This window comes from Stenella coeruleoalba (assembly GCF_951394435.1).
Source record: "Stenella coeruleoalba genome assembly, chromosome: 12".
In the NCBI taxonomy this organism is placed as follows: Eukaryota; Metazoa; Chordata; class Mammalia; order Artiodactyla; family Delphinidae; genus Stenella; species Stenella coeruleoalba.
Window position 1 is genome coordinate 46,537,153 of NC_137158.1, and position 22,835 is coordinate 46,559,987.

The 22,835-nt window shown below is 40.5% G+C and overlaps 1 protein-coding gene across 4 annotated transcripts in view; it reads right to left on the reverse strand.

The window, feature by feature from the left end:
* Positions 1-22,835, reverse strand: part of LOC307195523 (uncharacterized protein) — a 641,668-nt gene that overhangs the window by 448,568 nt on the left and 170,265 nt on the right. For 2 of the 4 annotated variants that reach the window (XR_013830851.1, XR_013830852.1), the window contains exons 1-2: positions 4,152-4,575; positions 1,893-2,852 (exon numbers count right to left, since the gene is read on the reverse strand). The gene's annotated coding sequence lies outside the window, so the exon portion shown is untranslated. Of the gene's footprint in view, positions 1-1,892; positions 2,853-3,540; positions 3,584-4,151; positions 4,576-22,835 lie in introns of those variants that run through there. The other 2 variants (XR_013830853.1, XR_013830850.1) reach the window with 2 other exon arrangements.

The window sequence follows — 22,835 nt, forward strand, 5'->3', positions numbered from 1 at the left end:
TTAGCAGAGAAGTGAGCATGAATTGGGTCTCGGCTGAATACAATGGCAGCTGTGGATAAGGCCTTCCACGGACCCTTGTGTACCATGTACACTTGCGCACCATGAACCTGCTTCATGGCCACTTCCTCGCTCACAACGTTCCCTCCTGTAGGCCACACCTAGGTATCCCCGTTAACTGGAACCTAAGTGTTCCCTGCTATGAAAGGGACTTACTATGCAGACTTTTCTATATTCTTTCTTGCCCCCAACTAAAGTCGTTTTTAAGCAATATGTATTATTTCAATGAGTGCATGACTTTGTCATGTACCCCAAACACAGAATATACCTTTTGCTCTCTTTACTTTGCCTTTGTACCCAAAGCCACTTCTTTGTCTTTCCACTCCCTAAGTCTATCGCTGCTGTGCATCACTGGTCTCCTGTCACAGTCTTCTGATGACTTAAGTTGTCCTAATGGCCTTCCTAAACACCGTCTGCAGTACAATCTGCTCCTCTTGGCACTCAAGCACCACCAGCTTCTTTGGGTACATTCTGTTCATAATCCTTCCTGGCAGTGTTATTGTGCCCCAGTGTGCAGTGGCTGCTACCGTGAGAGAGGAGCTGTGTGAGGTACAGGAGGCTGCGCATCCACACTCCGGTCTGATGATCACCACACCCTCCCTACGGCGCGAACGGCTTGTGAAAGTGCCATCGGAACACACTGGCATGATTACGCACTTCTCATCTGAGAATCCAGCAAAGAGGCCTGGAGTGAGGCACAGCCAAATGGCTTTGCTCCTGGTAATACGATGACAAATTTATACCGCGGGTGCCAGGCCACTTCTAATGCTGCTCTTGGATGGAGAAGGTTTGAAAGCAATACCAACAACAACTTCTAGTCTACGGTCAGTCAGGAGTAGCACGTACTGAGCACCCAGCCAACACAGATGCCCAGCTAACACCATAGGGCTTACCAATAAGGAGGACATAGTGCCTTTCCCAAAAGGAGTTCCCCACCATGAATAAATGTCTTCCAACACTTCCAAAGAACAAATACAGATTTTGTAATGCCATTCTTAATCATCATGATGAAGCCAAATGACCTTTATTTCTCCCTTTAATCATCCACTGATCTTTGCACCTCTATTAAATCATTCCTCCAAGCCAGCATTCTCTCAGCCATTTGTGTGGTTTCCTCCGTCCTCCAGGCTGTGCCAGTCTGGGAAAGGCAGGAACCATAACTGGGTTTTTTTGATGCTCAACCCCCAACCACCACATAGTCCTTTGCTCAGAGTAGGTGCTCACTAAGTGTGTGACTGACTAAATTCTAGCTCTAACATTCTATGACCACTTTAAATTGGTGAAGAGGGTCTGTTTCCTCCAGTATCTCACCTTATATTTATAAATAGATAAATATCCACCAATAGATCTTGAAGGATTATACGAGAGTTATGAAAAGTCTTAGGTATTATCTAACCCCATCCCAGGCCCCTTCTGATGAAGGAAAAGAAAGTACCAAAAGCCAAAGGAAGGTCTCAGGGTAACAAGGTTAACTGGCGGCAGATCCATGACCACAAATCTTTTCCAACCCAATTACTCTCCACACTCACCATGCTATGATCCCTCCAAGCTGGTTACCACTACTATGTCCATCAGGCTTCACTAAGCTCAGTTTGCTGGACTCCTAACTCAGAGATGTGCATAAAAGATGGTCATATTTCCTTCCTATTAACATGCTATCAGCATCCAAGGCTTATAAGGCACAAATCACAGACAGTTCTACCCTCACATTCCCAAGCATCTTAAGGTTATGATAAAAGAAAAGTAGTTTTTCTTCAATAAACAAAGGTCCTTGATAAGGACTGGCCATTCAGAGAAAAGCCCTGGGCTGGGCCACTCTGCTTGGCATTACTCACCCTTCCAGTGGATGGCAGCTGTGGTGTCTTAGCTGGTGATTTGTTCAGCCTCGCAGTGACTGCTATCAGGCCAGTTGTTATGTCAGTGTCCGTAGAGGTGGCAAACAGTTTGCAAAACCCTTTCCTTTGGTCTAGAATGAATTCGATCAGTGAGCAGAATGACGAGGAGGGTGTTTAGGAGTGTCTCCTTTAGAAGAATCTGGTCACAAAAGCTACGAAAATCTGTTTCAAATCTAAATAACAGGATAATGATGAATTTATACCATTGATTCTCAACCCTGCCTCCACAGTGGGAGTCCCCACAAGGGGACTTCGAAAAGTACCAATTCCTGGGTCCACTCCAGTCATTTAAGTCAGAATTTCTGGGAGGGCATTACCAGGTTTCAAAGCTCCCCAGGTGATCCTCATATGCAGCCAGAGCTGAGATAGCTGTTATACATTTCTGATTCTTCTATGTTGATGCCCTAGTCGGGTGTCCTTTGTCTTTTTTTTTCCCCCACCACCCAACAAGCCTGAGTTCTGAGAAAGTTACCTTTCAATAACAGAGGCTCCAAAAGCATTGAAGGGGCAAGGAAGTGGCTTGTGAGGAAGATAAGGTGAACATCCTCTGGGAAAGCATACCAGCATTTCATCAGGGAGGAAGAAGCAAAGAACACTTGTGTTGGTTGAAAACTTCCCCCCAATGTTTCACACTTCCAATCTCCCTGATGGTCACAGATGTTTCCCAAGATTTGTCTCTCCCTCCTGGGTAATATGGAAGGAACATCAAATTCCATCCCATCTCTCTCCAGGCTGTGGTGCAGAAAAGTGTTAAATAAGTCTCCTTTTTTTTTTCTTGATGCGCATCTTCAGATCAAATCCTGTCTTATTGTTTTTAGCCAAAGGCTGTGTCAGTGTTTACAGAGCAGAAGTCTTCTGTAGCCTGATCTTCCAAGTGAGTCACAGCTTGGGATTGATCACCTAAGTATGCCAAAAAAAAGAAAAAGTAACATTTTAGAGGCAATTTTTAAAATAAATCATTACATATATTATATTGTCATATCTAAAACAACTTTAGCTTTGATTTTTGAAATGCCATTTCAAAAAGAGAGCCTCCTAAATTTATTTATCTGTCTGTGTTAGATGAGAAACAACTTACTTTTGTGAGTGAAGTACTGATCTAAAGTACATATTAGTTGTATTTTATATGAAAAATACCTGAATTGATCCAAGCAGACAAGTCAGGAAAAAATATATACAAGACTTGTTCCATCAAGCCTCCAAATGTAGGCCCATTGGCTGGAGGAAGATGTTAGCTGGTCATAAAAATGTCTGTCTGGGAAGACTAATGCTGTCCAGAGAGACTAAGCTACTATGATCACTTTGGCTCTCCAGTCCCACATTTCTTTTTCTTTTTTAATTGAAGTATAGTAGATTTACAATGTCGTGTTAGGTTCAGGTGTACACCACAGTGATTCAGATATATATATATACATAAAGTATATATACTTCTCTACATTTTTTCCCTCATAGGTTATTACAAAATATTTAGTACAATTCCCTGTGCCTACAGTAGGACCTTGTTGGTTATCTGTTTTATGTGTAGTAGTGTGTATATGTTAATCCCGAACTCCTAATTTATCCCTCCCCAACCTTCCCCTTTGGTTACCCTAAGTTTGTTTTCTATCTCTGTGAGTCCCACTTTCTTCAGCTCTAGGGGAAAATACGTTACATGAAAAGAAAATGTCGGTCCTCCCACGGGGATCCGGCCTGAGGAGCACTGGCGGGAGTTTCGAGACTAGGGCGGAGCGAAAGGTAGGAGGTGTGGAGAATTTGGGGTTTCGAAAAAGCGTTTGCTGACTGATCCAAACAAAAGTGAGGCATGGCTTCCGGGAAGATGGCGGAAGAGCAAGACACGGAGATTACCTTCCTCTCCACAGATACACCAGAAATACATCTACACGTGGAACAACTCCTACAGAACACCTACTGAACGCTGGCAAAAGACCTCAGACCTCCCAAAAGGCAAGAAACCCCCACGTACCTGGGTAGGGCAAAAGAAACAACAGAGACAAAAGGGTAGGGACGGGTCCTGCACCAGTGGGAGGGAGCTGTGAAGGAGGAAAGGTTTCCAAACACTAGGAAGCCCCTTGGCTGGCAGAGACTGAGGGTGGCGGAGGGGGAAAGCTTCGGAGCCACGGAGGAGAGCGCAGCCACAGGGGTGCGCGGGACAAAGCCGAGAGATTGCCGCACAGAGGATCAGGGCCGACCGGCACTCACCAGCTGGAGAGGCTTGTCTGCTCACCCGCCGGGGCGGGCGGGGCTGGGAGCTGAGGCTCGGGCTTCGGTCAGAGCGCCGGGAGAGGACTGGGGTTGGCGGCGTGAACACAGCCTGCAGGGGGTTAGTGCGCCACGGCTAGCAGGGAGGGAGTCCGGGGAAAAGTCTGGACCTGCCGAAGAGGCAAGAGACTTTTTCTTCCCTCTTTGTTTCCTGCTGCGCGAGGAGAGAGGATTAAGAGCACTGCTTAAAGCAGCTCCAGACACGGGCGCGAGCCGCAGCTAAAAGCGCGGACCCGAGACGGGCATGAGACGCGAAGGCTGCTGCTGCCACCACCAAAAAGCCTGTGTGAGCACAGGTCACTATCCACAACCCCCTTCCGGGGAGCCTGCGCAGCCCGCCACTGCCAAGGCCCCGGGAGCCAGGGACAACTCCCACGGGAGAACGAACGGCACGCCTCAAGCTGGTGCAACGTCACGCCGGCCTCTGCCGCCGCAGGCCCGCCCCGCACGCCGTGCCCCTTCCTTCCCCCCCCCCACCCCCCACCGGCCTGAGTGAACCAGAGCCCCCGCATCAGCGGCTCCTTTAACCCCGTCCTGTCTGAGCGAAGAACAGACACCCTCCACCGACCTACACGCAGAGGCGGGGCCAAATCCAAAGCTGAGCCCCGGCAGCTGTGCGAACAAAGAAGAGAAAGAGAAATCTCTCCCAGCAGCCTCAGAAGCAGCGGATTAAAGCTCCACAATCAACTTGATATACCCTGCATCTGTGGAATACCTGAACAAACAACGAATCATCCCAAATTGAGGAGGTGGACTTTGAGAGCAAGATTTAGGATGTTTTCCCCTTTTCGTCTTTTTGTGAGTGTGTATGTGTATGCTTCTGTGTGAGATTTTGTCTGTATAGCTTTGCTTCCACCATTTGTCCTAGGGTTCTATCCGTCCGTTTTTTTGTTTTGTTTTGTTAATATTTTTTCTTAATAATTATTTTTTTCATTTTAAAAACTTTGTTATATTTTATCTTACTTTATTTTATCTTCCTTCTTTCCTTTTTTCCTTCCTTCCCTCCTTCCTTCCTTCCTCCCTCCCTCCTTTCTTTCTTTCTTTCTCTCTTTCTTTCTACTTCTACTAATTCTTTCTTTCTACTTTTTCTCCCTTGTACTCTGAGCCGTGTGGATGAAAGGCTCTCGGTGCTGCAGCCAGGAGGCAGTGCTGTGCCTCTGAGGTGGGAGAGCCAGCTTCAGGACACTGGTCCACAAGAGACCTCCCAGTTCCACAAAATATCAAACAGTGAAAATCTCCCAGAGACCTCCATCTCAACACCAGCACCCAGCTTCACTCAATGACCAGCAAGCTACAGTGCTGGACATCCTATGCCAAACAACTAGCAAGACAGGAACACAACCCCACCCATTAGCAGAGAAGCTGCTTAAAATCATAATAAGTCCACAGACACCCCAAAACACACCACCAGACGTGGACCTGCCCACCAGAAAGACAAGATCCAGCCTCATCCACTACACACAGGCACTAGTCCCCTCCACAAGGAAGCCTACACAATCCACTGAAACAACCTTAGCCACTGGGGACAGACACCAAAAACAACAGGAACTACGAACCTGCAGCCTGCAAAACGGAGACCCCCAAACACATTAAGATAAGCAAAATGAGAAGACACAAAAACACACAGCAGATGAAGGAGCAAGATAAAAACCCACCAGACCTAACAAGTGAAGAGGAAACAGGCAGTCTACCTGAAGAAGAATTAAGTGTAATGATAGTAAAGATGATCCAAAATCTTGGAAATAGAATAGACAAAATGCAAGAAACATTTAACAAGGACCTAGAAGAACTAAAGATGAAACAAGCAACTATGAACAACACAATAAATGAAATTAAAAATACTCTAGATGGGATCAATAGCAGAATAACTGAGGCAGAAGAATGGATAAGTGACCTGGAATATAAAATAGTGGAAATAACTACTGCAGAGCAGAATAAAGAAAAAAGAATGAAAAGAACTGAGGACAGTCTCAGAGACCTCTGGAACAACATTAAACGCACCAACATTCGAATTATAGGGGTTCCAGAAGAAGAAGAGAAAAAGAAAGGGACTGAGAAAATATTTTAAGAGATTATAGTTGAAAACTTCCCTAATATGAGAAAGAAAATAGTTAATCAAATCCTGGAAGCACAGAGAGTCCCATACAAAATAAATCCAAGGAGAAATATGCCAAGACACATATTAATCAAACTGTCAAAAATTAAATACAAAGAAAACATATGAAAAGCAGCAAGGGAAAAACAACAAATAACACACAAGGGAATCTCCATAAGGTTAACAGCTGATCTCTCAGCAGAAACTCTGCAAGCCAGAAGGGAGTGGCAGCACGTATTTAAAGTGATTAAGGAGAAAAACCTGCAACCAAGATTACTCTACCCAGCAAGGATCTCATTCAGATTTGATGGAGAAATTAAAACCTTTACAGACAAGCAAAAGCTGAGAGAGTTCAGCACCACCAAACCAGCTTTACAACAACTGCTAAAGGAACTTCTCTAGGCAATAAACACAAGAGAAGGAAAAAACCTACAATAATGAACCCAAAACAATTAAGAAAATAGGAACGGGAACATACATATTGATAATTACCTTAAATGTAAATGGACTAAATGCTCCCACCAAAAGACACATATTGGCTGAATGGATACAAAAACAAGACCCATATATATGCTGTCTACAAGAGACCCACTTCAGACCTAGAGACACATACAGACTGAAAGTAAGGGGATGGAAAAAGATATTCCATACAAATGGAAACCAAAAGAAAGCTGGAGTAGCAATTCTCTTATCAGACAAAATAGCCTTTAAAATAAAGACTATTACAAGAGACAAAGAAGGACACTACATAATGATCAAGGGATCGACCCAAGAAGAAGATATAACAATTGTAAATATTTATGCACCCAACATAGGAGCACCTCAATACATAAGGCAAATACTAACAGCCATAAAAGGGGAAATCGACAGTAACACATTCATAGTAGGGGACTTTAACACCCCACTTTCACCAATGGACAGATCATCCAAAATGAAAATAAATAAGGAAACACAAGCTTTAAATGATACCTTAAACGAGATGGACTTAATTGATATTTATAGGGCACTCCATCCAAAAACAACAGAATACACATTTTTCTCAAGTGCTCATGGAACATTCTCCAGGATAGATCATATCTTGGGTCACAAATCAAGTCTTGGTAAATTTTAAAAAATTGAAATTGTATCAAGTATCTTTTCTGACCACAACGCTATGAGACTAGATATCAGTGACAGGAAAAGATCTGTAAAATATACAAACACATGGAGGCTAAACAATACACTTCTGAATAACGAAGTAATCACTGAAGAAATCAAAGAGGAAATCAAAAAATACCTAGAAACAAATGACAACGGAGACACGACGACCCAAAACCTATGTGATGAAGCAAAAGCAGTTCTAAGAGGGAATTTATAGCAATACAAGCCCACCTTAAGAAACAGGAAACATCTCGAATAAACAACCTAACCGTACACCTAAAGCAATTAGAGAAAGAAGAACAAAAAAACCCAAAGTTAGCAGAAGGAAAGAAATCATAAAAATCAGATCAGGAATAAATGAACAGAAATGAAGGAAATGATAGCATAGATCAATGAAACTAAAAGCTGGCTCTTTGAGAAGATAAACAAAATAGATAAACCATTAGCCAGACTCATCAAAAAAAAAAACGGGAGAAGACTCACATCAATAGAATTAGGAATGAAAAAGGAGAAGTAACAACTGACACTGCAGAAATACAAAAGATCATGAGAGATTACTACAAGCAACTCTATGCCAATAAAATGGACAACCTGGAAAAATGGACAAATTCTTAGAAATGCACAACCTGCCAAGATTGAATCAGGAAGAAATAGAAAATATGAACAGACCAATCGCAAGCACTGAAATTGAGACTGTGATTAAAAATCTTCCAACAAACAAAAGCCCAGGACCAGATGGCTTCACAGGCGAATTCTATCAAACATTTAGAGAAGAGCTAACACCTATCCTTCTCAAACTCTTCCAAAATATAGCAGAGGGAGGAACACTCCAAAACTCATTCTACGAGGCCACCATCACCCTGATACCAAAACGAGACAAAGATGTCACAAAGAAAGAAAACTACAGACCAATATCACTGATGAACATCGATGCAAAAATCCTCAACAGAATATTAGCAAACAGAATCCAACAGCACATTAAAAGTATCATACACTATGATCAAGTGGGGTTTATTCCAGGAATGCAAGGATTCTTCAATATATGCAAATCAGTCGTGATACACCATATTAACAAATTGAACGAGAAAAACCATATGATCATCTCAATAGATGCAGAGAAAGCTTTCGACAAAATTCAACACCCATTTATGATAAAAACCCTGCAGAAAGTAGGCATAGGGGGAACTTTCCTCAACATAATAAAGGCCATATATGACAAACCCACAGCCAACATCATCTTCAATGGTGAAAAACTGAAAGCATTTCCACTAAGATCAGGAACAATACAAGGTTGCCCACACTCACCACTCTTACTCAACATAGTTTTGGAAGTTTTAGCCACAGCAATCAGAGAAGAAAAGGAAATAAAAGGAATCCAAATTGGAACAGAAGAAGTGAATCTGTCACTGTTTGCAGATGACATGATACTATACAGAGAGAATCCTAAAGATGCTACCAGAAAACTACTAGAGCTAATCAATGAATTTGGTAAAATAGCAGGATACAAAATTAATGCACAGAAATCTCTGGCATTCCTATACACTAAGGATGAAAAATCTGAAAGTGAAATCAAGAAAACACTCCCATTTACCATTGCAACAAAAAGAATAAAATACCTAGGAATAAACCTACCTAGGGAGACAAAAGACCTGTATGCAGAAAATATAAGACACTGATGAAAGAAATTAAAGATGATACAAATAGATGGAGAGATATACCATGTTCTTGGATTGGAAGAATCAACATTGTGAAAATGACTCTACTACCCAAAGCAATCTACAGATTCAATGCAATCCCTATCAAAATACCACTGGCATTTTTTACAGAACTAGAACAAAATACTTCACGATTTGTATGGAAACATAAAAGACCCCGAATAGCCAAAGTAATCTTGAGAAAGAAAAACGGAGCTGGAGGAATCAGGCTCCCTGACTGCAGACTATACTACAAAGCTACAGTAATCAAGACAGTATGGTACTGGCACAAAAACAGAAACATAGATCAATGGAACAGGGTAGATAGCCCAGAGATAAACCCACGCACATATGGTCACCTTATCTTTGATAAAGGAGACAGGAATGTACAGTGGAGAAAGGACAGCCTCTTCAATAACTGGTGCTGGGAAAACTGGACAGGTACATGTAAAAGTATGAGACTAGATCACTCCCTAACACCATACACAAAAATAAACTCAAAATGGATTAAAGACCTAAATGTAAGGCCAGAAACTATCAAACTCTTAGAGGAAAACATAGGCAGAACACTCTATGACATAAATCACAGCAAGGTCCTTTTTGACCCACCTCCTAGAGAAATGGAAATAACAACAAAAATAAACAAATGGCACCTAATGAAACTTAAAAGCTTTTGCACAGCAAAGGAAACCATAAAGAAGACCAAAAGACAACCCTCAGAATGGTAGAAAATATTTGCAAATGAAGCAACTGACAAAGGATTAATCTCCAAAATTTATAAGCAGCTCATGCAGCTCAATATCAGAAAAACAAACAACGCAATCCAAAACTTGGCAGAAGACCTAAATAGACATTTCTCCAAAGAAGATATACAGACTGCCAACAAATACATGAAAGAATGCTCAACATCATTAATCATTAGAGAAATGCAAATCAAAACTACAATTAGATATCCACTCACACCAGTCAGAATGGCCATCACCAAAAAATCTAGAAACAGTAAATGCTGGAGAGGTTGTGGAGAAAAGGGAACCCTCTTGCACTGTTGGTGGGAATGTAAATTGATACAGCCACTGTGGAGAACTGTATGGAGGTTCCTTAAAAAACTACCAATAGAACTACCATATGATCCAGCAATCCCACTACTGGGCATACACCCTGAGAAAACCATAATTCAAAAAGAGTCATGTACCAAAATGTTCACTGCAGCTCTATTTACAATAGCCCGGATATGGAAACAACCTAAGTGTCCATCATCGGATGAATAGATAAAGAAGATGTGGCACGTATATACAATGGAATATTACTCAGCCATAAAAAGAAACGACATTGAGCTCTTTGTAATGAGGTGGATAGACCTAGAGTCTGTCATACAGAGTGAAGTAAGTAAGAAAGAGAAAGACAAATACCTTATGCTAACACATATATATGGAATTTAAGAAAAAAAAAATGTCACGAAGCACCTAGTGGTAAGACAGGAATAAAGACACAGACCTACTAGCGAATGGACTTGAGGATATGGGGAGGGGGAAGGGTAAGCTGTGACAAAGCGAGAGAGAGGCATGGACATACATACGCTACCAAATGTAAGGTAGATAGCTTGGGAAGCAGCCGCATAGCACAGGGAGATCAGCTCGGTGCTTTGTGACCACCTGAAGGGGTGGGATAGGGAGGGTGGGAGGGAGGGAGACGCAAGAGAGAAGAGATATGGGAACATATGGATATGTATAACTGATTCACTTTGTTATAAAGCAGAAACTAACACACCATTGTAAAGCAATTATACTCCAATAAAGATGTGAAAAAATAAGGAGATTCAAATCTATAAAAAAAAATGAAAAAAAAAGAAAATGTCAGTCTTGAAAAGAATTAAAATTATTGGTGCAACCATGGAAAGAAACATGCAGTTTAGGCACTCTCTTTAATAAAGAAAATCCCTGAACATTACCCCCTCAATTATCTGTCTTCAGTTAGTATGATTTTTGTCATGGGTTTATGATGAACCTTTAAAAAGGCAGGATACAAAGTAGAGATGTATATCTCCTTTTTTTTAAAAAAAAAACACAAAAAAGTAGAGTTAAATGTAATTTTAATCTGATTAAATTAGTTTTATTTGTTAAATAGTGCTTTAAGTATTAATAGGTTACTTTGATAAAAAAGGAAAACAAACTATTAAGAAAGTATTTTACTTAGTATAAGGAAATATTCCATTTAATTCAAAAACATATATACAGCATCTACCTGGAGACAGGTCTACCTGTAGACATAATGGAGCCTATACCTTTTTTAAGGAGTTTACATCAAGTGTCACTTCCTCAAGCAAAACTTCCAGCATCCTGTAGACCAGGTCAGGTCTCTGTGACACTCCCTCATAGCACCCTGCACTTCCCTTTTATAGCACTTCCCTTAACAGTCTCTTAATTTGTTTTAAAATGATGTCAATGTCTGTCTTCCTCAGAACATCAGCTTCCTCAGGATTTCACTGTGTTTTGTTCACTAATACATCCCCAAATCTTGAACAGTGACTGGCACAGAGAATATCCTCAATAAATGTTTGTCAAATCACTATACAAATGAACATCAATAAGTAACATAAAAGAAAGTAAGATGGAATGTAAGAGAGATAAGGTAAGAAAACAGAAAGATGGCTATGCATCTAATTGGTAAGATAAAGGAAAAATTCATCAAGTGGAAGACTTTTTTTTCAAAATCACATATTGTTGAATTGTTTCTCCACGGAAAGGCATGACTATTTTGAAGAGCTTTTTATTGTTTGTAATAAATAGCCTTATTTAAGTATGATAGACATACAATAAACTTCACATGCTTAAAGTGTACAATTTAATAAGTTTAATGTTTCACATATACCTGTGAAGCCATAACCCAAATTAAGTTATCCATCACCCCAAATAAGTGTTCTTGTGCCTCTTTATATTCTCATATCCTTCTCTTCCTGAGTCCCAGTCTCTAGACAACCACTGTCCTCCTTTCTGTCACTCTGGATTAATTTGCATTTTCTAGAATGTTATATGAATGGACTCATGCAGTATATACATTTTTTGGGTCTGGCCTCTCTCACTCAGAATAATTATTTTAAAATTCACTGATAACATTGCCTTAATTTATTAATTTTTATTGCTGAATAGTATTACATTATGTGCCTACATCACAATTTCTTTATCCATTCACCTATTGACGGACATTTAGGCAGTTTTTGGTTACTGCCAATACAGTTGCCATCACATTCATACATAAGTCATTGTGTGGACATATGCTTTCATTTCTCTTGTATAAAAACCCAGGGGTAGAACGGCTGATGATATGGTATATATATGATCAAATTTTTAAGAAACAGTTTACTGAAATGGGTGTCTTTTTTTTTTATTGAAGTATAATTGCTTTACAATGTTGTGTTAGTTTCTGCTGTACAACGAAGTGAATCAGCTATATGTATACATATATCCCCTCCCTCTTAGACCTCCCTCCCACGCCCCTCCCCATCTCACCCATCTAGGTCATCACAGAGTACCGAGCTGAGCTCCCTGTGCTATACAGCAGGTTCCCACTAGCTATCTATTTTACACATGGTAGTGTATATATGTCAATCCTAATCTCCCAATTCATCCCATCCTCCCCTTCCCTGCCATGTCCACATGTCCATTCTCTACGTCTGCGTCTGCATCTCTACTCCAGATGAACCTATTGGTTCATCTGTACCAGTTTTCTATATTCCATATATATGCGTTAATATGATATTTGTTTTACTCTTTCTGACTTATTTCACTCTGTATGACAGAGTCTAGGTCCATCCACCTCACTACAAATAACTCAATTTCATTTCTTTTTATGGCAGAGTAATATTCCATTGTATACATGTGCCACACCTTCTTTATCCATTCATCTGTCGATGGACAGTTAGGTTGCTTCCATGTCCTGGCTGTTGTAAATAGAGCTGCAATGAATATTGTGGTACATGACTGGTTTTGAATTATGGTTTTCTCAGGGTATATGCCCAGAAGTGGGATTGCTGGGTTATATGGCAGTTCTATTTTTAGTTTTTAAGGACCCTACATACTGTTCTCCATAGTGGCTGTATCAATTTATATTCCCAACAACAGTGCAGGAGGGTTCCCTTTTCTCCACACCCTCTCCAGGATTTCTTGTTTCTAGATTTTTTGATGATGGCCATTCTGACCAGTGTGAGATGATATTTCATTGTACTTTTGGTTTGCATTTCTCTAGTGATTAATGATGTTGAGCTTTGTTTCATGTGTTTGTTGGCAATCTGTATATATTCTTTGGAGAAATGTCTATTTAGGTCTTCTGCCAAGTTTTGGATTGGATTGTTTTTCTGATATTGAGCTGCATGACCTGCTTGTACATTTTGGAGATTAATACTTGGTCAGTTGCTTCATTTGCAAATACCTTCTCCCATTGTGAGGGCTGTCTTTTCGTCTTGTTTATGGTTTCCTTTGCTGTGCAAAAGGTTTGAAGTTTCATTAGGTCCCATTTGTTTATTTTTGTTTTTATTTCCATTTCTCTAGGAGGTGGGTCAAAAAGGATCTTGCTGTAATTTATGTCATGGAGTGTTCTGCCTATGTTTTCCTCTAAGAGTTTAATAGTGTCTTGCCTTACATTTAGGTCTTTAATCCATTTTGAGTTTATTTTTGTGTATGGTGTTAGGGAGTGTTCTAATTTCATTCCTTTACATGTAGCTGTCCAGTTTTCCCAGCACCACTTATTGAAGAGGCTGTCTTTTCTCCACTGTATGTTCTCTCCTTCTTTATCAAAGATAAGGTGACCATATGTGCGTGGGTTTATCTCTGAGCTATCTATCCTGTTCCATTTACCTATATTTCTGTTTTTGTGCCAGTACCATACTGTCTTGATAACTGTAGCTTTGTACTATAATCTGAAGACAGGGAGCCTGATTCCTCAAGCTCCTTTTTTCTTTCTCGAGATTGCTTTGGCTATTCGGGGTCTTTTATGTTTCCATACAAATTGTGAGATTTTTTTCTTCTAGTTCTGTGACAAATGCCAGTGGCATTTTGATAGGGAATGCATTGAATCTGTAGATTGCTTTGGGTAGTAGAGTCGTTTTTCACAATGTTGACTCTTCCAATCCAAGAACATGGTAAATCTCTCTATCTACCTGTGTCATCTTTAATTTCTTTCATCAGTATCTTATAATTTTCTGCATATAGGTCTCTTATATCCTTAGGTAGGATTATTCCTAGATATTTTATTCTTTTTGTTGCAATGGTGCATGGGAGTGTTTTCTTAATTTCACTTTCAGATTTTTCATCATTAGTGTATAGGAATGCCAGAGATTTCTGTGCATTAATTTCGTATCCTGCTACTTTACCAAATTCATTGATTAGCTCTAGTAGTTTTCTGTAACCATCTTTAGGATTCTCTCTGTATAGTATCATGTCATCTGCAAACAGTGACAGCTTTACTTCTTCTTTTCCGATTTGGATTCCTTTTATTTATTTTTCTTTTACTTCTCTGACTGTTGTGGCTAAAACTTCCAAAATTATGTTGAAAAATAGTGGTGAGAGTGGACAACCTTGTCTTGTTCCTGATCTTAGTCGAAATGGTTTCAGTTTTTCACCACTGAGAACAATGTTAGCTGTGGGTTTGTCATATATGGCCTTTATTATGTTGAGGTAAGTTCTCTCTATGTCTACTTTCTGGAGAGTTTTTATCATAAATGGGTGTTGAATTTTGTCGAAAGCTTTCTCTGCATCTATTGAGATGATCATATGGTTTTTATCCTTCAATTTGTTAATATGGTTTATCACATTGATTGATTTGCATATATTGAAGAATCCTTGCATTCCTGGGATAAACCTCACTTGATCACGGTGTATGATCCTTTTAATGTACTCTTGGATTCTGTTACCTAGTATTTTGTTGAGGATTTTTGCATCTATTTTCATCAGTGATATTGGCCTGTAATTTTCTTTGTGACATCTTTGTCTGGTTTTGTTATCAGGGTGATCATCGCCTTGTAGAACGAGTTTGGGAGTGTTCCTTCATCTGCTATATTTTGGAAGAGTTTGAGAAGGATAGGTGTTAGCTCGTCTCTAAATGTTTAATAGAATTCGCCTGTCAAGCCATCTCGTCCTGGGCCTTTGCTTGTTGGAAGGTTTTTAATCACAGTCTCAATTTCAGTGCTTGTGATTGGTCTGTGTGTATTTTCTATTTCTTCATTGTTCAGTCTCAGAAGGCTTGTGCTTTTCTAAAAATTTGTCTGTTTCTTCCACGTTGTCCGTTTTACTGGCATATAGTTGCTTGCAGTAACCTCTCATAATCCTTAGTATTTCTACAGTGTCAGTTGTTACTTCTCCTTTTTCATTTCTAATTCTATTGATTTGAGTCTTCTCCCTTTTTTTCTTGATGAGTCTGGCTAATGGTTTATCAATTTTGTTTATCTTCTCAAAGAACCAGCTTTTAGTTTTATTGATCTTTGCTATCATTTCCTTCATTTCTGTTTCATTTATTTCTGATCTGACCTTTATGATTTCTATCCTTCTGCTAAATTTGGGTTTTTTTGTTCTTCTTTCTATAATTGCTTTAGGTGTACGGTTAGGTTGTTTATTCGAGATGTTTCCTGTTTCTTAAGGTGGGCTTGTATTGCTATAAACTTCCCTCTTAGAACTGCTTTTGCTGCATCCCATAGGTTTTGGGTTGTTGTGTTTTCATTGTCATTTGTTTCTAGGTATTTTTTTTATTTCCTCTTTGATCTCTTCAGTGATCTCTTGGTTATTTAGTAGTGGTTATTTAGTACTGTTTAGCCTCCATGTGTTTGTATTTTTTACAGTTTTTTTCCTGTCACTAATATCTAGTTTCATAGCGTTGTTGTCGGAGAGATACTTGATATGATTTCATTTTTTTTAAATTTACCAAGTCTTGATTTGTGACCCAAGGTATGATCATATCCTGGAGAATGTTTCATGAGCACTTGAGAAGAAACTGTATTCTGTTGTTTTTGGATGGAGTGTCCTATAAATATCAATTAAGTCCATCTTGTTTAATGTATCATTTAAAGCTTGTATTTCCTTATTTATTTTCATTTTGGATGATCTGTCCATTGGTGAAAGTGGGGTGTTAAAATTCCCTACTATGATTGTGTTACTGTCAATTTCCCCTTTCATAGCTGTTAGCATTTGCCTTACGTATTGAGGTGCTCCTATGTTGGTTTCATAAATATTTACAATTGTTATATCTTCTTCTTCGCCTAATCCCTTGATCACTATGTAGTGTCCTTCTTTGTCTCTTGTAATAGTCTTTAAAGTCTATTTTGTCTGATATGAGAATTGCTACTCCAGCTTTCTTTTGACTTCCATTTGCATGGACTATCTTTTTCCATCGCCTCACTTTTAGTCTGTATGTGTCTCTCGGACTGAAGTGGGTCTCTTGTAGACAGCATATATACGGGTCTTGTTTCTGTATCCATTCAGCCAGTCTATGTCTTTTGGTTGGAGCATTTAATCCATTTACAGTTAAGGTAATTATTGATATGTATGTTGCTATTACCATTTTCTTAACTGTTTTGGGTTTGTTATTGTAGCTCTTTTCCTTTTCTTGTGTTTCCTGCCTAGAGAAGTTCCTATAGCATTTGTTGTAAAGCTGGTTTGGTGGTGCTGAATTCTCTTAGCTTTTGCATGTCTGTAAAGGTTTTAATTTCTCCATCGAATCTGAATGAGATTCTTGCTGGGTAGAGTAATCTTTTTTTTTTGCGGTACACGGGCCTCTCACTGTTGTGGCCTCTCCCGTTGCGGAGCACAGGCTCCGGACGCACAGGCTCAGCGGCCATGACTCATGGGCCCAGACGCTCTGCGGCATGTGGTATCCTCCCGGACCGGGGCGCGAACCCGCATCCCCTGCATCAGCAGGTGGACTCTCAACCACTGCGCCACCAGGGAATCCCTGGGTAGAGTAATCTTGATTGTAGGTTTTTCCATTTCATCACTTTAAATATGTCCTGCCACTCCCTTCTGGCTTGAAGAGTTTCTTCTGAAACTCTTATGGGGTTTCCCTTATATGTTATTTGCTGGTTTTCCCTTGCTGCTTTTAATATTTTTTCTTTGTATTTAATTTTTGATAGTTTGATTAAGATGTGTCTTGCCATGTTTCTCCTTGGACTTATCCTGTATGGAACTCTGTACTTCCTGGACTTGACTATTTCCTTTCCCATATTTGGGAAGTTTTCAACTATAATCTCTTCAAATATTTTCTCAGTCCCTTTCTTTTTCTCTTCTTCTTCTGGGACCATTATAATTCGAATACTGGATGATTTAATATTGTTCCAGAGCTCTCTGAGACTATCCTCAATTCTTTTCATTCTTTTTTATTTATTCTGCTCTGCAGTAGTTATTTCCACTATTGTATATTCCCGGTCACTTATCCGTTCTTCTGCCTCAGTTATTCTGCTATTCATTCCTTCTAGGGAGTTTTTAATTTCATTTATTGTGTTGTTCATCATTGTCTGTTTGCTCTTTAGTTCTTCTAGGTCCTTGTTAAACGTATCATGCTTTTTTCTCCATTCTATTTCCAAGATTTGGGATCATCTTTACTATCATTACACTTAATATTTTTTCAGGTAAACTGCCTATTTCCTCTTCATTTGTTTGGTCTGGTGGGTTTTTACCTTGCTCCTTCATCTCCTGTGTGTTTCTGTCTTCTCATTTTGCTTAACTTACTGTGTTTGGGGTCTCCTTTTTGCAGGCTGCCGGTTCGTAGTTCCCATTGTTTTTGGTGTCTGCCCCCAGTGGCTAACGTTAATTCAGTGGGCTCTGTAGGCTTCCTGTTGGAGGGAACTGGTGCCTGTGTTCTGGTGGATGAGGCTGGATCTTGTCTTTTTGGTGGGCAGGACTGAGTATAGTGGTGTGTTTTGGGGTGTCTGTGACCTTATTATGATTTTAGGCAGCCTCTCTGCTAATGGACGGGGTTGTGTTCCTGTCTTGCTAGTTGTTTGGCATAGGGTGTCTGGCACTGTAGCTTGCTGGTCGTTGAGTGGAGCTGGGTCTTCAAGTTGAGATGATGATCTCTGTGAGAGCTTTCGCCCTTTGATATTACGTGGAGCTTGGAGGTCTCTTGTGGTCCAATGCCCTGAACTCAGCTTTCCCACCTCAGAGGCACAGACCTGACATCCAGCCAGAGCACCAAGACCCTGTCAGCCAGATGGCTCAGAAGAAAAGGAAGAAGAAAAGAAAGAAAGAAGGAAAAAAATAAAATATATTTATTAAAATAAAAAATTTTTTAAATAAAAAAATTAAAAAGTATTAAAGAAAGAAGAAAGCAACCAAACCAAAAGAACAAATCCAACAATCATAACAAGTGCTAAAAACTATACTAAAAAAAACAAAAAAACAAAAACCGGACAGACAGAACCCTAGGACAAATCGTAAAAGCAAAGCTATACAGGGCTTCCCTGGTGGCACAGTGGTTGAGAGTCCGCCTGCCGATGCAGGGGACACGGGTCTGTGCCCCGGTCCAGGAAGATCCCACATGCCGCGGAGCAGCTGGGCCTGTGAGCCATGGCCGCTGGGTCTGTGCGTCCGGAGCCTGTGCTCCGCAACGGGAGAGGCCACAACAGTGAGAGGCCTGCGTGCCGCAAAAAAAAAAATAAATAAATAAAAAGCTATACAGACAAAATCACACAAAGAAGCATCCACATACACACTCACAAAAAGAGAAAAAGGAAATATATATATATTTTTTTTTTAAAAAGGAGGAAGAGAGCAACCAAGTCAATAAACATATCTAGCAATGATAATAAACTCTAAATACTACACTAAGCATAAAACCAGGAACAAATTAGATGCAGGAAGCAAACCGCAAGCCTACAGTTGCTCCCCAAGTCCACCGCCTCAATTTTGGTATGATTGGTTGTCTATTCAGGTATTCCACAGATGCAGGGTACATCAAGTTGGTTGTGGCGAGTTAATCTGCTGTTCCTGATTTCCCTTTCTCTTCTTTGTTCGCACAGCTCCTGGGGTTCAGCTTTGGATTTGTACCCGCCTCCACGTGTAGACCACCTAAGGGCGTCTGTTCTTCACTCAGACAGGATGGGGTTAAAGGAGCAGCTGATTAGGGGGCTGTGGCTCACTCAGGCCGGGGGGAGGGAGGGGTACGGAGCGCGGGGCAAGCCTGCGGTGGCAGAGGCCAGCGTGACGTTGCACCAGCCTGAGGCGCGCCGTGTGTTCTCCCAGGGAAGTTGTCCCTGGATCACGGGACCCTGGCAGTGGCCAGCTGCACAGGCTGCCTGGAGGGGAGGTGTGGAGGTGACCTGTGCTCGCACACAGGCTTCTTGGTGGCGGCAGCAGCAGCCTTAGCGCCTCATGCCCGTCTCTGGGGTCCGCGCTTTTAGCCGCAGCTCGCACCCGTCTCTGGAGCTCCTTTAAGCAGCACTCTTAATCCCCTCTCCTCGCGCACCAGGAAACAAAGAGGCAAGAAAAAGTCTCTTGTCTCTTCTGCAGGTCCAGACTTTTTCCCAGACTCCCTCCTGGGTATCTGTGGCGCACTAGCCCCTTCAGGCTGTGATCACACAGCCGACCCCAGTGCTCTCCCTGGGATCTAAGCTCCGAAACCCGAGCCTCAGCTCCCAGCCCCCGCCTCCCACCCGGCAGGTGAGCAGACAAGCCTCTCGGGCTGGTGAGTGCTGGTCGGCACCGATTCTCTGTGCGGGAATCTCTCCACTTTGCCCTCTGCACCCCTGTTGCTGCACTCTCCTCCGTGGCTCGGAAGGTTCCCCCCTCCGCCACCCTCAGTCTCCACCCGCGAAGGGGCTTCCTAGTGTGTGGAAACCTTTCCTCCTTCACAGCTCCCTCCCACTGGTGCAGGTCCCGTCCCTATTCTTCTGTCTCTGTTTTTTCTTTTCTTTTGCCGAACCCAGATACGTGGGGAGTTTCTTGCCTTTTGGGAGGTCTGAGGTCTTCTGGCAGCATTCAGTAGGTGTTCTGTAGGAGTTGTTCCACGTGTAGATGTATTTCTGATGTATCTGTGGGGAGGAAGGTGACCTCCGTGTCTTAGTCCTCCGCCATCTTGAAAATCTCCTTTTGAATAGCAGAAGTTTTTCATTTGATGAAGCCAGAGTGATGGCTTAAATAACTGCAGAAGCTGTAGAGAATCCTGCCTGACTAGGTAACTGGTTGCCTTTTGATTTACCAAAAGGAAGTGGAGTCATTGCTTCCAGAAATCATGTTCAAAAGCAAATAATTTGAATCTGTATCACTAGTCATCATGCTGTCCCCTCAGTTCTAATTTTCAAACTAGAAAAGTAGAGCAATAATATCTTGAAGGAGTTATAGCATGTACGCTTCCCGGGCCTGCACAACACCGTAGTATTAAGCACTCACTAAGTAAACAATCTGTCTCAGAAGACTTCTATCCACCCAAGTGTACTACTGATTTTCAGCACCATCTCTCTGTGGGTTTAATGGTGATAATCCAATAAGGAATATGGCTTAGAAAGAAGTTGTTACCTTTGTAGTTCTGCAGACTTTATGTGGACTATAGAAAACCTATTCCCTGGGCATTTGGCCAATTGCACCGTGTCATCGAGGTTCGGGTATCCCTTTGTTTTTGCAAAATCACTTGGAATAAGCCATTAACTTTCTATTAGGCCACCATTAGTGGATTCAGTGTGTTGATCCTCTTCTGATAGAAAATTTATATGCAATAAATAATTTAACACTGAAATTTACATTACACAGAAATTTCCTGGTATGATATCAGGGGTTATTATCTGGAACAAATTACAAGCAAAAAAAAAAAAATCATTTGTACAATAGTCATACACCAAAGATAGGGTTTAGAAAATCAACATTAAACTAACAGACCATAAAATGACAGTAGGCAGTGTTAATTCAAAGGGAAAAATCACCAAGTGTCTTATTTAAACATTGACACAAAATAGTAATAAGTTATATTTGAAAAATCAGTATGCTTTTAAAATTAAAGAAAAGGCAACAAGAAGGAAAAAATTCACAAGGGCTTTTAAAAAAATTATTTATTTAAAATTATTTGTGCCCCTTTAGCACAGTTTCATTTCTTATTTGTGAATGGGAGAATCATTCTAGATAAAACAGGAGATTCAGCATTAAATATACACCAAATAATATGCAATAATCTATGTCAGAGAAAGAACAAGAACTTTGATGTTACCAGAAGAATAAAACACACATACCTTTCTAGGCTTAGAAATATTATAGCTATATATTTTCATCTCAATATATTTCCTTTTCTAATAGAAATTTTACTAAAAATATCAACTATCAAAGGCAATATTTGATAATTTAGGTAGATTCCCAGAAGTGTTTTCTAATCAATGGCTGCTACTTAAATACGAAAATGAGAGGAGGAAATGCATTATTGCAATATTAAGCAATTAAGAGATATTATCAAATTAGGGTGTCCAAAGAATGTTAAAAGTTGGCATAATAAAATTTTCCTCCCTGTCTTGGGTCAAGCATCACTATTTAATTCACAATACTTTAAAAATAACATCAATGTGATTTTCCTCTCAGCTTTCAACGAGAGTGTAAACAACACTTTCTCCTGGGCATACAGAATGGGGAAAAGAAATCTCTTTCTATTCCTACCAGAATCTAGGCTAAGTTTGCCCAGAGCTGGCAGAGACTTTCGTGTCGAGTCTCAGAAGTCACCCACAGAACAAATTCCACAAACAAAAAAGCAATGTATCAATATGTCAAAACAGAAGTTGTGGTGTGGTAGCTGTGTGACAGGAGTATGTCACCAGCATAGCATTTAAGGTATCTAGATTCCCGTCATCACCTATCATATCAGTTCACCACCCACAGCGTAACGAAGCCATGGGGGAAGACAGATTTATTTTCCCCTCGTCCTCCTCCAAACATGTTAGAACTAAAATAGAGCTGGGGGTGAGATTCTCTGGTGAGTGTCGACCCTTTTGACTGGAATAATGAAAACATCACAAAATCTGTAATTCACGGTCCTTTCCCTATAACCCATTTTGAGTGAGACTTGGCAAGGGACACTTGAGATCTATGTGAGCTCTGTCAGGAAGGCCCTTTTGCATCTGAAGTATCAGTCTGGGCCAAGGCAGCAAAGAGCTGGCTCTGGTCCTTACATTTGGAAGGAAGTTAATGGTGGGAACTGGATGGCAATCTCTCTGCTTCCATTAAATAGTAAGTATGAGTATCTTTCAGCAGACATTAAGACTGGTACAAATATCTTTGAAGTAGAGACATCAAATATCACCTAAGGGTGTCATGGGATGTCACATAGAGCCAAAAAGATAGTGTAGGGAGAAGACTTTGTAATATGCGACTGGTAGTAACAACCAACATTTTGGTGGGATTTGCAGTTTATAAGGCACTTTAACCTTCTTCTTCTGCAAAATAGGGTTTATAATATTACCCACATTGTAGGACTGCTGTGAGAATTGAATCAGTTAAAACTTGCAAAGAATCTGAAATAGTGCCTAGTACATACAATATTACATATTTATTACACATGTTAACATTATTGCCATCGTTACTATTAGTTGTTATACTCCCCTACAACTTTATTATCCCAACGTTACATATGAGAAAACTAAACTTTTCTAACTGTAGATTTTGTGTTCTTTCTGATACACCATACTGTTTTAATAATAGCAAACATTACTATTATTGCTAATACAGTTAGCACTTATACGGTGCT